This window comes from Ictidomys tridecemlineatus, chromosome 3, assembly GCF_052094955.1.
Source record: "Ictidomys tridecemlineatus isolate mIctTri1 chromosome 3, mIctTri1.hap1, whole genome shotgun sequence".
Taxonomy (NCBI): domain Eukaryota; kingdom Metazoa; phylum Chordata; class Mammalia; order Rodentia; family Sciuridae; genus Ictidomys; species Ictidomys tridecemlineatus.
Genome location: NC_135479.1, coordinates 94,780,289 through 94,797,670, shown reverse-complemented (window position 1 = coordinate 94,797,670; position 17,382 = coordinate 94,780,289). Strand labels below are relative to the sequence as shown.

The window sequence follows — 17,382 nt, the reverse complement described above, 5'->3', positions numbered from 1 at the left end:
ATTTTAAGAAAGATTTATTCTTTTGCTGCTTAAATCTTTACCTTCTAGTTCTAAAGAGAAATTATTACATGTAATTTGACCTTTCGATAACTCATTTCAGATTTATTTACTATTTAGCAGATAATGAATGATATATCTTAGAATCATGGGTGAGTCAGCTTGACCAAAAAAAGAAAATAGTTTAAACTAAAAAAATAAATAAAAAGTTGCAGAATAAAATGTAGAATTTTATGAGAGAATGGGATCTATTAAAATATGTAGGAAAATTCTAGAAATGGAAAAATACAGGAACAGAAAGTAAAAGTCAAGGGAGTTGGCCGCGACACTCAACTGAATCAGTCAGGGTCACTCCAGGTGAATTGGGCTGGCTACTAAATAACCACACAGAAGCAGAAAATACCATTTTGGGGGTTCAGTGATGGCTCCTCAACCTCAGCTTCCACAAAGGAGGCGGCGAGAGAGGCAGGCAAGAGAGTGAGCATGCCCCGAACCCTAGTTTTTATTGGGGTGAGCTGTTGGATAGAACATTCCATCCAAATAGGGAGAAGGGTCGGGTTTCAGAGGGTGGAGTCTTGCTTGTTGACTTCTTGTGGTCAGCAGTTTTTGACTGACATCTTGGAAAGTCACACCCATCTCAGGTGCTGTGTGGGATCACAGGCAGAGCGAGAGAAAAGGACACACAATGTCACACACAGCCCCGTCAGAGCAGCAGTCAGTCCAGTTCCTCATGCACTCCAGTGCGCATAGCTCACATGCACAGCCCATGGCTGGCTCCCAACAGGAGCTCAAACGTGAAGTTACTCATTCAAACCCAGAATCCAGAGAAACCCACAACACTTGGGACACATAGTGACTAACAGATGTTTCTCTGTATAAAAGGAAGGCAGTAAAACAGTGTCAAGAATAACCAATCACAGGGCGGGGGCTGGGGCTCATGGTAGAGCGCTTGCCCGGCATGTGTGAGGCCCTGGGTTCCATCCTTAGCACCACATAAAAATAAATAAAGTAAAGGTATTATGTCCATCTACAACTAAAGAAAAATTTTTAAAATAATACTAATCAATCACCGCATGGCCCTGCAGTGCAGCCAGTAATTCTGAAACACCAGACAGCAAAGCAGCGCTGGACAATAGTGTTTTGCAACCTGTTGTCTTTAGGAAGACATTGAATATCCCTTTTCCAGATGAACCTTCTCTGTTTGCTCATTTGGGATTTGCTCTTTTGGAAACTCGTTTGCTCTACCCATTTGGCACACACCTCTGAGCTTACTTGGAGCTTCAGATTTGGCACCTAATTTCCACAGGGTCACTGGCTTGGGACCAGACGGTTAGCTTGCTATACGTGGGGACAGCTCTTGCTGCAGGACTCACCCTGTAAGCTGGGGGCCTCAGCCAGTCACCGATCACCTCCCGGAGCCTTGCGTCCCTAGTGGGGCCAGTTGGCCTCCTCCATAAAACCGTTGTAGAAATCAGCGAAACCTGAGCATGGAAAGGCCCCATGGAGACCACAAAGCCCTTAAGGATGGTTATGGAGTTGTTGCTATTTTTGTCCCTGTATGTAACGGAAATGGACCTTATTTGTGTTTCCAGACAATTCCTGTACATTTAAAACACTCCCCCCCCCCTTTAATTCTTTCATTGAACCTGTGTGTTAAATTTCTGCTGTGCTCCTGTCAGGTGCCCGTAAGGCATGCGCTCTGCCCTCCAGCACCACACAGTCCAGGGGGGAGGCAGACACAGGGAAGCAGAGAACTACAGGGTGATAAGCAGAGGACTGGCAGAGCACTGCTGGATCTGCTTCAGAGCTCAGGGAAGAGAAGCAGGTATTAGGCACTGGGAGTGTGGGAGGCCAAAGGTCCAGAGGCACAAAGAAGCCAGCATTGTAACTGTGAGAAACTGCAAGACTCCCACTCCCCTTTATTAAAACATGAGCTGTACACATGCGTGAAATTTCTAAAATAAAATAAAATAAAATAACAACTGTAAAAGTGACTGAAAACAAAAGAAAATCACCCAACTGAAAATGGCCAAAGGGCCTAAATTGATTTCTCCAAAGAAAAAACACAAATTGTCAATAAGCACGTGAAAACCTGCTAAACCTCACTTGTCATTAGGAAAGTGAGTAAAAACCACAAAGAAACATCTCTTCACACCCACTGGGATGGTTGTTACTTAGAAAAAAAAGCAGGTGTTAGCTGGGATGTGGGGAAATCGGAGCCCACGGGCCCAGCTGGTGGGAATACAGAACTGTGCAGCTGCCGTTGTGAACAGTTTGGCGGTTTCTCAAAAAGTTAAATGTAGAAAGACTTAAGTATGAACTCAAAAGAATTTAAGGCACTCAAGCAGATACTTGGAGACCACGGTTCACAGCAGGATGACACCCAATAGCTGAAAGCTGGAAAGAGCTCAAGTGTCCACCAGCAGGTGAATGGATAAACAAATGTGGAAAAACGCACACAGTGGAATACTACACAACTGTAAAAAGGAACTCAGTTCTAATACATGCTTCAATGTAGGCAAACTTTGTGTATATTACACTAAGTGAAAGAAGCCAGTGGCAAAGACACAAATATTATCTGAGGTATCTCAGTGACTTGCAAGGAATAGGGAAAGTCAGAGACGTGGGAAGTAGAATAGTGGCTGCCAGGGCTGGTGAGAGCTGGGCAGGGGATCATTGCCTAATGGTTGCAGAATTCCTATCTGAGGTAATGAAACTGAATTCTAGTGGTGATGGTGATAGAACATTGTGAATGTATTCAATGCCACTGAATCGTCTGCTTAAAATTGTTAAAATGGCAAATTTTATTTTTATGTATAAGATAAAAATTTTTAAAGCCAAAGTGAGTGGAACAATATTCTAAATGTTAATGGTTTTCTCTGAGCGGTTTCTCTCCCATTCAGTGCATTATTCTGTGTTTTCCTTAATGCATATGTATTTCACAATCTTTTTAAATTGGAAAGATAAGAATCCATGCTCCACCTGTGCTCAGATGCCCTGGAAACACAGGGATACCATCTGCATGCCATCACCTACCACCACCTCATGACTAGTTTGTTTGCAGGGTTGAAGAACATGGCCTAGGAGTTCTATCCGGGAAGGGATACACCAATCCTGATGATTCTGATGCTTCTCCAAGCACCAGGTCAATGCCAAAGCCCCATGTGGGGCAAAACAACTACGGTCCAACTTCAAAGTGACTCTCACTTGGAACACAGCTGCCCAGCCCTAAGGGACTCCACAGGGGTAGAAGAGCCAGATCAGACCCTTCCTTCCAAGGGAGGAACGCACACACCTGCTAGTTTGACCGACAACTCCCTCTGCCTAACAAACAGGTGTCTGCTGCAGAGCACCGCGGCTCCTTCTTCAACTTGGGGAAAGGAGAAGCTGATTATGTCCTACACACTGTTCTCTGGTCCCTGCTGCCTTTCCCTGTGGCAGAGAGAAAGTGTGAGCAGTGTTGTTGGCAGGCCTCTCAACTGGAGCAAGTGGTTTTGGAACCAGCTCTACATGGAGAAGTGTGCCCTGGGACACTGCTAGTCTGCTCAGGGTCAGGCCCTGCCCTCTGACTGAGGGGCAACTGTATTGCTAGGGAGTGGGGAGCTGTCATTCGGGACCAGTAAGCCTGTCCCTTGTTCCATGATGCTCAGGATAACTCAAAGCCCACAAGTCAGGGAGACGGGGAACCTTCACTTGAAGGCCCTGGAGTGCTACGGGCAGTGGGGGATTGCCACATGGGTGCCGAGGCGTGAAAGCTGCCTTTTCCTCTGGGATTGACTTTCGATTTAGTTCTGTCATCCAGAATGGTCCAGAGAATAAGCACCACCAACAAGGCACCTCCTATGTCCAAGGAAAGCTAACGCCTCATCCTGGCATCTCATTTTTGCCTCTGAACTCTGAGCACGAAAAAGTCAGAACTGAACCGAGGGTTACCACCCTTTCCATGGGTCACTCTGCATTAAGACACCCAGCTCTGACGCAGCTGCCTACGCGTATACACTGTGGTCAGAAGACTGCTCCCTAGGGAGAGGCTGAGGGAGACCTTCAGAGTCAGTGCCAAGTAGGATAGAGACAGCTCAGAAGCATTTGCAAGATCCAGCCATGCACCTCTGGGCCCAGCCCTGTTCCCACATCCAATACACACTGGAATCAGCCCCCAGAGAGCGTCCACACCGTGGAAATCAGCAAGCAGTAGAGGTCAGCCTTTTTGCTTGCTTGTGTGTTTCAGGGCTGGGGGAAATCTCAGAATTTAAAATCAGAGCCCACAGCAGGCCCTCAAGCCCTCCTCTTCCCTCCCTGCTCCTAGGAGGCAGTAACCAGGTGTTTGTTCGCCACCAGAGGGAGTGACTGTCTGTCTCTGGAAAACCTGGTGGCCCCAGGGAAGAGCTAGTCCTGTAGCATGGAGGCCTCTGAAAGCAGAAGCTAAGGTGTCTCTCACGATCAGTCAGCCCCAAGGAACTTTAAATAGGCTTTCTGTACCCTACTTTAGTTGCCAACTTTCATCCACATTCTGTTGATTAGAGGCTGGTTTACAAAGAGGGGACTGCATGAGAGCCACCTCCAGATCCCCTGAGGTCTGTCTGCTGTACCTACTATGCCAAAGGGACAACTCAGAGAACCGTAATATCTACAGGAATGGAGCACAAGGTGTAGGAGACAGTCGTTCTCTCCTGGGGATCTGTCACCATAGAACACCTCTGAGCTCATAGTCACAAAATACAAAGACTGACTATAGATTTGACCAAGGATCCTAAAAGGGAAGAGGCTAGGTGTGGGGAAGTTTGGGGATGGTGGATGAAGGGTTGTGTAGGCTGGAAGGCCTAACAGGAAGGAACGTATCAAGTGCTAAACAAGCAGTAAGACCACCACATGCTGGCTAGAGTTGTGCACGGCGTCCCTGTTCTGGTGGAGGGTCAGTGAGGAACATTGGCCTGGGTTGTCCCAGGCAGTGCAAAGACTGGCTTTCTGTGATGCTTGGTAGGGTACAAACAGACACAAGACACATGAATGCATCGCTTGGCTTAAAAGACACCTATTTTTAAATCAGAATACCAGATTTCATCAAAATTCTGAAGAATCAGAGTTTTTCCAGCCAGAGAAAGCAAACAGGAAATAGTGAACAGCTAGAGACCCACCACCCCAAGTTTAGTAGTTGGTTTAACAAAGACAAACAAACCAAATTTGTCTTCCCCCCATGGTGACTTCCAGGCAGATTTCCACTGCTGATCTCCCTGGGTGGCTGTGCCTGGGCTGCTGGGGATCAGGTGGCCTCAGGCCTGCTGGGGCAGCACTTCCCCCTACCCTAAGTGCCTTACTGTGAATGAGCTGTCACTGCTCTGCATAATTGCCACATTTGGACCCTTTCTTTTCAGAGGGCTTTTTCTTACCATTTCTTATATTATGCAGCAACTGTCATCATTATTTTGATGCTGTGGTTTGATAGCGCCTTCAAATGCAAATTTGACAACAAAGCTGGAAATTCAGTGTAGCAAACAAAGCAGCTGATGGGCACTCCTGTGTTTGGAGCCCCACCTGGTCTGTAAAGCACATGCATTGAGCAATAAGCCCTGCAGATAAACCCAGGCTTTTGCATTTTATAGCAAGAACCAGAAGTTTCTGAACATACTCTGCAAACCAGAGCTTCAAAACAGAGCCTCAATTATTTCCTCTTGCTCAGAGTTTCACATTCTAACTTCTTAAGCAGTCAAGATTTCCCGTCAGGGACCAAGTTCCCTAGGAATCTGTTCTCTTTGTGTCATTTGTCTGAAAGTGATAGGCCAAATACCTCCCAACTCTAACTGCCCCCAGCAACTGCCAAAGAGAAGGGACAGTGAGTGTCCAGCAAGAGCTTGCCTGGCCCAAGTTGCTGGACACAGGAGAGGTGGCAGGAAAGGGATTTCTGGCCACAGACTGGGAGCCAGCAGGATGTGTGGGAGGCCCGGCTACACCCAGCCACATTTAAGTACTTTCACATCTGAGCACAGAGCCCTCAGGGCTGCTATGCTGCCCACAGCATGGTTCCAAGTCCTCTTCCCTCCTGCCCCACACATTCCTTGAGGGGAGATTGGGACTCAGATTCTATGTGATAATGTGCATCCTCTGGATGGGCATAAAAAGGAGCCTGTGAAAGACAAATTACTTCTGCTCCTTGACCTGACTTCTCACCTCACTTGAAAAACAACCCAGTGGTTCAACTGACCCTCCTTTCAACATTGCAGTGGAGTCTCATTTGAAAGTTTAGAGAGGGAAGGAATTTTCATGATCACAAACTCCTTTCTGAGGATAAAGACTCAGAGATAAGCAGACCGCTATCCAACTGTCTCTTTTCCAGAGAGAAGTCCTTGGCAAAACAGGTAGTGGAGGAAAGGACGAAGCATATTCTTCGTAGTTTGTGCGCTGTGCAGGCGGACACCAAGAGCAGTGGAAGAGATCTCATGTAGAAGCTCCTTCTTTCGAAGAAAAATGAAGACTTGATCTTTACTGTTTTAATTTTGCAATGTTTTAGGTTTAAATTAATACAAGAGAATCAAGCCATAAGCACCACCACCCTGGCTGCTCTGCTTTCCCTGCTGATGTTAATTGAACAGAAAGGAAGGGAAATCCATAAATAGCAAGGAGGAAATTAGATTGTTTCTTTTAAATCAATTCTCAGGACCTAAGAAGTTAGCAAGCTATAAGGATAACGGATTGTAAAGGAAGATGATTTTTATCTAGGCCATAAAATGTACAGCTCTTTTCCTTCCCTAATTTAAACAGAGAAGTGAGAGACATCTGTGAGGTGCCAATCCAGCAGGACCTGAAACATGGATCCGTGGGTTAGGACATTTATTTTTCATCCAGAGTGAATTGGCCTGAAATAAATTTATCAAGGGACTACACTTTTAAAGCATGCACCATGAAGCTGCCTAGGCAAAAGGAAAATTCCAGGATATTAAAGTAATGATTCCTTTTGAACTATGGCTATTAATATGATAGAAACAGACCAAAACAAACAATTTTCTAAGAAAAGACCAAGGATAAACCATCATCTGGCCTTACCAATACTTTATTAGTTGCTATGTTAGCTCTGCATGCTCTCAAAAAATGATTATCTGGAATTCTCTTGGCTCCACCTAAAGCTCTGAGCAGAGTGGACTTATTGATACCATGCTATTGACAGGAATCAATGCAGAGTACTTGGCTGCAAGCAGCTGGTTTATTTGATGCAAGAGGCATTGGTCATTTGAAATAAACCATAAATGGCCATAACCAGTCTACATTAGACTTTGGGATTTTTTTTTTTAGTGGTTCTTTAATAAGATTTTGAAAATAATTTCTGGTTCTCTAATAACATGCTCAGGAGCTCCCTTGTGCTGGACTATTGCTAGATGCTGAAAATGTCAAGATAAAAAGACGTAATCTCTGTCATCCTGGAACTCAAAATCTGGTTTGGGCAACAGACAATTCCATAAATAATTTCAATAAGGCCTAAGAAATTCATAATAGAAGAGTTTTGTCCCTCCTAGATAGAAGAAAAACAAGAAACTGTCTGCTAGGAGCAGAAGTAGCCTTAGCCGGAAGCTCTCTTCTGAGCCACATGTAAGGAAACAGAGCCCTCAGCCCAGGTGGGACAGACATCCTGATGGGAAGTGAGAGCTCAGGAAATGCGTGTGAGACTGCTGACGCCTAACATAGACCGGAAGTCCCTGGAGGAAACCCAGGGTTCAAATTACTGGGATACAAAGAAAAGAAAAAAAAAGGTCTTCTAGAAAAGAGTCATAAAGGGTAAAAATAATTAACTTTTTCCTTTTGAGAGTTTCATTGCATTATATTCTCAGTTTCTTTCAATAAAAAAAAAAATAGGTGGAAAACTTTCCAAGGATTTAGCTATAAAAATGCTTGAAAAGACTCTAGCATTGGTCATTCCTATTTCTATAAAATTTTAAATTTCTGTCCCCAGAGGGTAAGTAAATTATTAAATGCTTATGCCTATAGAATTAAGAGCAAGAGGGATTGCTCAATATGGAGCTATGTTTAGGATGGCTTAGGGCATCCCTGTACCTCAATGGCTCCCCACAGCCAAGTTCCCAGGCGATGGAGGAGGAGGGCTATGGAATCTTTGTTCCCCATGAAGCAGGACGTTCCATGCTCTCAATGACCAAGTCCTCCTTCCCAGTCCAGTTAAGATGTGGGCCCACCCGGAAGATCCTGAGCTGAGCTGGCCTCCTGCATTAGGGATTCTACTCCTTCTAACTCCGTGGACCTCTGTTTTGCTTACTGTAGAGGAGAGGGAGAGCCAGAGGTGTTCATTTCTTGCTTGGATTCTGATAACTTTCCCAGCCCCATCAATGAGCGCACTTCCTCAGCAGGAGTCCCAGCTGTAGAGATCCGGTGGGTGGCTGGCTGAGCCACTTGGATCACAATCCTATTTCTCTGCCCCCAGTGGAGTGCATTGGACTAAGACCTGAGCTCTTTCTTTAGGCTTCCCCCAGCCATGCAGCTTGCTCAGTCACATAGCCTAAGTCCAAGTCAGCACACGGAGAGCCTGAGGACGAACAACTGTCATGTGACCGGGAAGCACTGGTCTCTCTGGACCTTGTTCAGGCCTGGAGAGTCCTCAGATGGGAGATTAGGAAAGATCCAAGAGGTGAACACACAGACCACAGGAAAGCCTTCTCCAATCTCCTGTGGCTCTACAATGTTATCACCTCACCTCTGCTCTTTGATAGCACTAAATTGTTCCAATTGAGCCAGTCCCTCTCAGCTTCTCCTGAATGGTCTAGATCAGTGGTTCCAGAGGTTTCTGATCACACACCACTGCTTTGATCAACAATAGATATTTCTATGTACTTCTGTTCTTACGTTACTATGCCTCATGTGCCTGCACATGAACAACATTCAATTAACAGATCCTGTGGATTACAAAACATAAACACAGAACCTCTAAGAACATGAGATTAGACAAGAAAGAGAAATGGGATGTGATGTTTTCTCTGAACTCCAGGAACCGTCATGCATGCCCTTCTTGAAAATTAGTTTTCAAAGCTGACTTTTCTGAGTGACCTGGACGTTTATGTCATTGCCCTATCCTTTCTAACCTTTCGAATTCTTCATTAGTACTTACTTACATTCTTAAAATTTGGATTTTTAGGAAATACCTGTTTTTGTGAGAGGAAGTCGAGTCTACCAGGCATGTTATCTTAGTTCAAATCCTGGCTAGGAAGACCCTTCGCCCATCCCAGCCCTCCAAACTCCACTATAAGCGCTCGTTTCTCTCTCTCCCGTTTGTTGGATATCAACTGTGGTTTCCTTCTTACAGGAAAATCCTCTTTTTTACACACAGATGAGGTGGCAAAAAGGTAGATACTCTGGGTCAGTAAGGAACACCCAGAAGGCACATTCTCTCATCCTCGTGATTCTGGGATCACACTTTCTTTTTCTTTTCTTTCTTTTTTTAAAAAATTCTGTTACTCAGCTTAATCACAATTCATTCACTGGATTAAGCCACTAATAATTTTTGATCGCTTCCAAAACACTTTTTTTCTATACAAAACGTGCTTTATGTTTAAAGATAAACCAGCAAAGACTTGCCTTAAGACTATGTAAAACAATGTTTCCTGGCTGTCCCATGGTAATTCCAAAGAGAGTGACAGCATCCTAATAATCAGCAACAAACAATGTGCATGCTAAAGAAATCGTGTGAGGTATGGTGTTTGAAAGCCTGTGGCATCTCATTGTAGATCCCTGCCCCCAGAGTTGGGAGACAGTGCAGTGTACTACCTTAAACCAGAGTCCCAGCTTTCACTCGCTCCATTATTAACTGACTGTGTGACCTTGAACAACTGAATCATTAACCTCCAGGACTCAGCTTCTTATCTGCAAAATACGGCATCTCTGCCTATTAACCTTATGGGGAGATGAGTGTTCTCAGAGATACTAGTACAGGGCCCAGAGCATAGCAGATCCACGCAGTGGCTACTACTCTCCTCTTCTTATAAACCCTTAAAGACTATGGTCTGTGTCCACCCCCATCCTCACATTTAGTGCCAAGCAAGAATCTTAGCTGGAGCTAATGTGAAACATTCTTCCATTGACCAACACAGGTAATCTCCTACCGTTTGATAACTTAACTCCATAGAAGTGAAGATGCTCCCACAGTTCTTACACTTTGGAGATTAAAGATCTCCAGCAACATAGCAACCACTAACAGTGTGCTGGGTAGAGCCACCTACCCCTGCAGCCACCAGCAAGGACCCCCAGGTGTGCATCTCTGAGCTCTGCAGCGCCTGCCCGAGCCATGAGCTGCACTATCTACATCCACCAGCAGCTGTGCCTCAGAGATCCACAAATCCCTTCTCAGGGTCAATTCCACAATGCAGGTCTCTGCTCTGGGGGGTCGAGTCTAATCCCCTCTATTTGGTGATTGGGTAATCCTCCAGCCTGCATCTCTGGGGATAAACCTTATCTTATTCCTGCGGGGGAAGCAGGGCCCTTGGCTTTTCTCTCCATATATGGCCAGATTAGTTTCTGTATAACAGTGTTATGTGTACACAAAAGAAAAGCAGAGATAGTCAAATGAGTTCTAGAATTCTTTGCCTTAATTTATAAGAAAACTGGGCCAGAATTTTAATCATTAGTCCCCAAACATGAAAGCAGGTTATTAAAAAATGTCAGCCCAAGAGAAAGTTCAGCCTCACCATGAGAACACAGAAAGGCAGCCTCATCCCTCTGGTTTCCCCACCTTAATGGCCAGGAAAACCCCAGCCCCAAGCCTCTGTAGTGATGGACACATACCAGGATGGTATTCTTTCCCTCTGAGCAGAAATGCACATAAATTTGATCAGTTGGGAAGCAGTTTTTGCTACATTAGAAGACAATGGTTAAATTTCATAATCTGTTGGGAAGGTGATGAACAGATATTTTCCTCTTGGAATCAGATGACTTGGGTTAGAATCCTGGTTAGTTAGTTTGTTTGTTTGTTTTTATTTACTACTATGTGAACCTGAAAAGTATTCCTAAATTAAAACCTCCAACTTTCTCCTATGTAAAGAGTGGGAAATAATACCAACATCATAGATTTACTGGGAAACTGACTGAAAGGATGTGAAAAAATGCCTACAAGGCACCAGGCCCTAAAATGACATGAGGCTTCTGATGTGGGTTTGCATTCCCAGATCTATCTCAGCTGCCTGACTTGGAAATGCAACCAAAATTCCAAGCTCTGCTTTTAGGAGCATTTATGATTGATCTGGATTTGTACTCTGTTGGTTAATTATCCAGCATTAGTGATTTTTACTGCATCTCAGATAGGTTTAATGAGTTCGCCCTGCACAGATTTTAATCATGACGACCTTTGCCACACTCACATAGATCTGTGCTCTTCAAAAGGCTTCCCCATCTATTTTCTCATTTGTTTGAGAGTCAATGCAGTGATGCTCTTGAATTGTAGCATCGGTTTCATGGAGATGAGTTTAAATGGTTTTCAGCAGGTAGGTATGAATTGGGCTTTTTTACTTCAAGCCTTCATTTGAAAATTGCAATCATATCCTATAACTTACCGGGAAACGACAACTCAACAGCGAAGCATTTCCAGGAAAAGTGCAAGCAGGGAGGACAGAGTGAGTGTGACTCACCCCAGCAGGCAGCCAGCCATGGGGGTCCCAATACCCTCCTCCAAAGCACACAGCCTGGAGCCTGGGAAACAGCCCTGGTGAAGAATTCTCCAAATGCTCTGGTGGAGCACAGAAGACATGTGTGGGGCAGCAAGGAGATGGTGATGGGCCCTTCAAGCAACCAGGGCTACATCCATGGGAGGCCAGCTGCAACACAGAGGGCAAGCACTGCAGCAGGGCCAGGAGATCTGGGCCAGAGGACCCCTCTGCATCCCACCTCTGCCATTGATGGACTCCATGATCTGCCTGAAACTGGAGTTTCAAGTTCTGTCATTTCCAGCCCAAGGTCATTTGACTCTGTTGCGTCACACCTGCAAATGTGTGTAGGTCGGGGACCCTTCGAGGACTCCTCAGTGGTCTCTCCAGGCATCTGTCTCACTCGGTCTCTTTCCTCCTTTGCTCTCCATGACAAAGTTGCTCACAATGTTATCATGGATTAGCTAGGCGATGAATGCAAGCCACCAATCTTTCACTAAAATTCATAATATACACTGAATTTTGATGGCTGAAGAAATCCATTCAAAACTGATAATGGCTAAAAATGTACACTGTGAAATTAACAAAAATGACGAAAGAAAGTTATCATTAAGAGAATTAGACCTTCAAAGGTAAATTCAGAAAAGTGAGCTGAAAAACAATGACCCTCAAAAAAAAAAATGCCACAAGTTAGAATCATCAGCATTTTATATAACTAGAAAATTAATTTGTTGTATCAAATTTGTAAGACTTAAATGGAAAAGAAGTGCACACAATGAAAATATCTCCTGAAATCATTCCATGAAGGGAAATAAGCCCAGCCCGGAGGTGCAGGCCATGTGTCCTCACTGAAGCTGATGCTGCTGTAGTAGAGTAGAACTGTGGTCACTAGCTGGTGGGCAGGGTCTGGATGGCTGGACAACAAGAGCCAAAACACACAGTCCACAGATAGAACACACTCTAGTGTGGCCCCAGCCCACAGCTGTTTACTGTGTATTTCATAAGGACTAGAAGACAGCGCTTCACTGTTTCCCGACACAAAGACACAGCAGATATTTGAGAAGATGGAAATGCTAACTGCCCCATGGGATCATTACACAATGTATACATGCATCAAATGACCATATTGTACCCCATACATATGTGCAATTATTAGTTATTAATTCAAAGAGAAAAATTTAAAAACAAGCGAATAAGTTAAACTGGTTAAAATAGATTTGATGTTACTATCCCATGTGAAAAGCTGATCTAAAGATTCACACTAGCCTTGAGAAGTTCATCCCGGAACCGTTTCCCCCATAGGACTCTGTCAATGTTGTTTGGGTTCTGATCACAGCATAGTGTACTTAAGGCGTCCTTGGGGTCCCAACAGGATGAGTGGGGAGGAAGAGTCCACACTGGTGCACCTAGGCCACTGGCTATGCAGACTCCCTGGTCCTGATGGTGGCCACTCTTGCTGGGTCTCCCTTTCACCCGTGTTGTACACACTACCTGCTTCAAGATCACGGCTCGTGTTTTATAGATCTGTGCACACATCCTATAAGATCACCTGTGGGCATCCGGGAAATTGCAGCTTGCAGTTTCACTTTGAGATTCACATTCTCCTAGAACCACCAAGCTGGAAGAGACCCAGGGAGATGGTATGGTATGAACTTCCTAGGACAAATGGTGATCTGCCCCTTCTTTGTCCTCCCCAGAGCATGAGAGAGGTGGGAGAAAATGAATAACAAATGAATGCTGTTTGCAGGGAAAATCTAAACTCTGTATTTGAAGTTGGGAAAGGAAGAAATTCCAAACTGTTACTTGCAATACCTCCATCTAATTATTTTACTTATATTTAACCACCTTATGACCAGCCCACGCATATTTTCTCAGGAGTAGATTATAATACCAAAAACTAAAATAACAGTTGCCTTGAAAGTTATGTATTTACAGAATTATTTTTATTCCAAATGTTAAACAGCAAGAAAGACCTGGCATGGTTGCACTGAATGAGTTACCTGACTCACCTTGATACTGCTACAGATTCCTGCAACATCTGGCAAAGAGGAGATGGTATTATCTTCTAGGATTTCACACATGCACATTCTTTGACCCCAAAAGCTCAATTCTGAGGAAAAACAATCGCGCCAGTACATAGAGATTTGTGTGTGAGGTGGTTTATCCCACCTTGTCTGACATAGCAGACACCTGAAGACAATCTCATGCTCATGGCAGACTGAATATCTGGGACGTCTCCTCCTGCACTGAAAAGAGAGCAATGATGATTTGCTAGGTCTGTGAGAAAGTTGTAGGCAGCATGGTACAATCCCCTTCAGGTGAACAAACCAGAAAGGCTGAGCGGGAGAGACAGTGCAGCTTAGATATTGGGATTTCCTGATTCTTGAATGGTATAGCTGCTTCCCACTAGCTGTGTGGCTTTTGGCAAATTACTTACCTCCTCTGTGTCAAGCTTCCTAATCTATAAAATGAAATGAATACTTGCACATCTCACAGGGTTTTATGAATGGCATAATATATGTCTTTTTCTCTAAGAAAATACCTGGTATAGCTTAAGCACTACTGAAGGGTTATTTGCTATTACTTTCATTATTATATTTCATACTCATGTTTACATAAGCAAAAGAGAAAACATGGAATTTATAGCCTAATGATTTAGCATTGATTATATGAAAAGAATAGAATTAGAAAAGGAAGCAAAGACTCAAATTTTGCATAGATACTTAATTTCAGTTTGAACTTTTGCAACAAACATGTGCTACCTTTGCAATTCAGATGGCTGAAATTTTAAAATGATAGAAAGAGGTTTTTAGTAAGGTGTGATAGATAACCTTGTCAGCATATGCATGAACCCTATAGGTGAACAGTGCAGACAGGAACTTTTGGCGGGGCCTTTTCATGCAAAGATGGCCATGTTTCTCCTCCCCTGTGCAGGAGCAGCACCTTGGATGTTCACGGCCATTATCACCAACATAGTCGTTCCGTTATTGCTTCAACTGTGTTAAAGTGCTTTTTTGTTTCTATAATGCACTGCAGATTTGACAGTTTCCATTAGCACCTCTGAGGAGAGTAGTTGCAAAATAAAAGGAAAATTGTATAATTACAGAAGCATTAGACCAATTTTTTCTTATCATTTCTATTACTTTTAAGTCAGTAAACTTTTACTGAAATTCTAATGTAAAGCTGAAAGCCTAAAGCATTTTATTGCTAAACTATGCAAAATATTACCATAAGTGTAGTAAAATTATACATATTGCCTTTAACTTGAAGAGGAGCAGCACTCTGTGCCTTTGCTACTTAGTTGTGCATCTGACGGTGCTCGCTGTCTAGAAGTGACTGGTTCCTTGTGCAGGCTACCATCTTCCTAGGAGTCTGATCTAACAACCTCAAGACACCTGTTGAGTACTATTGGGGAAATTATTATTATTGCAAGGTAGTTTTTGCTAGGTTTATTGCTTTTTGCTAATGCAGCTATTGTGAGTTTCAATGGATTTAACATAAGAACTTGAACTCTACAAGGGAATAAAATCTACAATCTCTACTAGTTTTCAGATTCTGGAAGATAAGCTTTCCCCCAGCTAGTGGCAAGCTACACAGGCCCTTGGTCAGCCCAGGTGGACCTTGATCCATCCTTGTGGGTAGACACAAGGTCACAGATCCAGAGAGGGGAGAGGCTCACAATGAGTGCTGAGAAGGATGGGCTCAGGGTGACCCCCAGGGTGGGGAGGGATGTGCCAGGCAGCAGCAGCCAAGGAGGTCCTCAGAGGAAAGACCTGGAGTGAGATGGAAGAGCAGGAATGAGGGACTACAGGAGAGGAGAGGCTTTGGAGAAGTCATGAAGAAGCATTGATAAGTGACTTTGAAGTAGCTCTTTAGGGTTAACCTCTAGTGAGGAGCATCTCACGTGTTAAGAGGTGATGGAGTTAAGAGTCTTCCCTCTGAATTTTCTAGAGAAGTCTGTAATCCACTCTCAGGAATCTGGGGAAATTGATTTGAGTACTCAGCACCAGACACTATTCCTTACTTTTTCTTTCTTACAGACACTTGCCTTTAACTACTAACTTACATGTAACTAGGAGGCCTCCTGGGTCTGGGCATCTTGTGTTAGCCCTGCAGACTCCCGCAGCCTCTCTGTCCTGTCCACCTGGTCCTCCCTTCTCAGACCCGCACCCCGGCTGCCATCAACTCAGCAGATCCAGTTACCTTGCTGAGCCATTTCAGATCTGCTTCTTCTGTATCTAGGGTTACAGGGCCTGGATTATTGCTAAAAAGTCTCCGTCAGCTCTACCACACTGCTGTCTTTAGCTCACTACCTGCAAACGCTGCTCACATGGCCATCTTTCACTGTTGCCTGGCATCTTAGCCACAGGTGGATGTGAGCCAATGGCTGTGCTCTGGGGCCTGGGTCTGTGTAGGGGGGTAGTGGCATGTGAAGGAGGCTGGGGGTGGACAGACGCAAGGACAAGTGAGAATCCAGGTGGGGTCAGTCTGAGCCTGGGCAAAGCTGCAGGGAACGTGTGTCCTTTACTGTCCCCTGGAAAAATGCAGCTGCTTTACAACATGACCCTAAGTAGCAGAATTTCTCATAGAACTTGCAAAGGCAATCTGCACACATTCAAAGTGGCACATTGATTTGTCACCAACCAGGACACAGCGAGCAGTGCTGGTCAGACTCAGTAGGACCCTCTCCATGCTGTTGCCCAGGATCACCTCTTGCTGTGGAAGAGGAAGGCTCACTGCAGCTCTGGTCCCTGTTCCATGGAGTACAGCAAAGGGGAAAAGAGGACACACACTGGGCTTGGATCCTGCCTACCAGTCATCTGCTGTGTGAGCTTGAGCAACTCACTTAAGCTCTCTGAGCCTGCTTCAAAGGTTTTATGGAAATGGCATATGAAGTTTCTACCTATTTCCTGCTGCTAGCTGTTATTGTGTAGGTGATTGGTCTTGGCTGTCAAGTAACTTTCAAATGAGTGGAAAGTCGATTTGGAATAGAAGGTCCTGAGGCTGGTGACATGAATGGTAGCAAGGACAACAGCCCTCTCTCTTTCCGAGCCAGCAGAGCCAGGCATGTTACATTTCTCACTGGTGCTCAGTTCCTTCAGAAAAGGCAACCTACTGGCTCCTGGCCCCTCTCAAGAAGTGTCTATGGACACAGGGGATGGGAGTGTCTAAGAACGGAGGACTTGGACCCTCCTGGGGAGAGGCTGCTGTGCAGACAGTTGGTGGGCTGGGCCTTGAACGATGAACAGGAGTCTTCCAGAAGGGAAGGGAGGGAGCCTCTCTAATGGAGCACAGTGGACCCAGAGAGGCGGCAGACAGGTTGGCCATGTGGGGAAGCAGCGGCCCATGTTCTGTGCAGCACCAAGGAGACACGGGACAGGCCAGGTGGGCTGTTCCTTGCTCAGCCAGGGGGAGGGTGGGACTTGCATTCAAGGGCACCTGCTGTCTGCTGGGTGCGGAGCCTCAGCAGCCCAAGCAGCAGGAGACATCATCGCTCCTCTACAGATGGAAGATTGGGTTCCACAGGGCCCATTTTCCCAGGTCCCTGCAGCATCTCAGCGAGTATAAAGTTGACATTAGAGCCTTGGTGTCTTCACTCCTGAGCCCACGTTCTTCCTGCTGCCCCACTGCCATTCCTGAACCCTAAAGAAGTCCTCAGGAAGGCATCCCCAGGCTCCTGCCCTTGCAAGGTGACACTAGCCTTAAAGACACTGCACAGCAGTGCTGCACTGTGGACTACCACAAGCACTGTGGGACT

The 17,382-nt window shown here is 45.0% G+C and overlaps 1 protein-coding gene across 1 annotated transcript in view; it reads left to right on the top strand.

Moving 5' to 3' along the window:
• LOC101961715 (schwannomin-interacting protein 1) overlaps positions 1-17,382 on the top strand; it is a 549,493-nt gene that overhangs the window by 371,134 nt on the left and 160,977 nt on the right. The window lies entirely within an intron of this gene.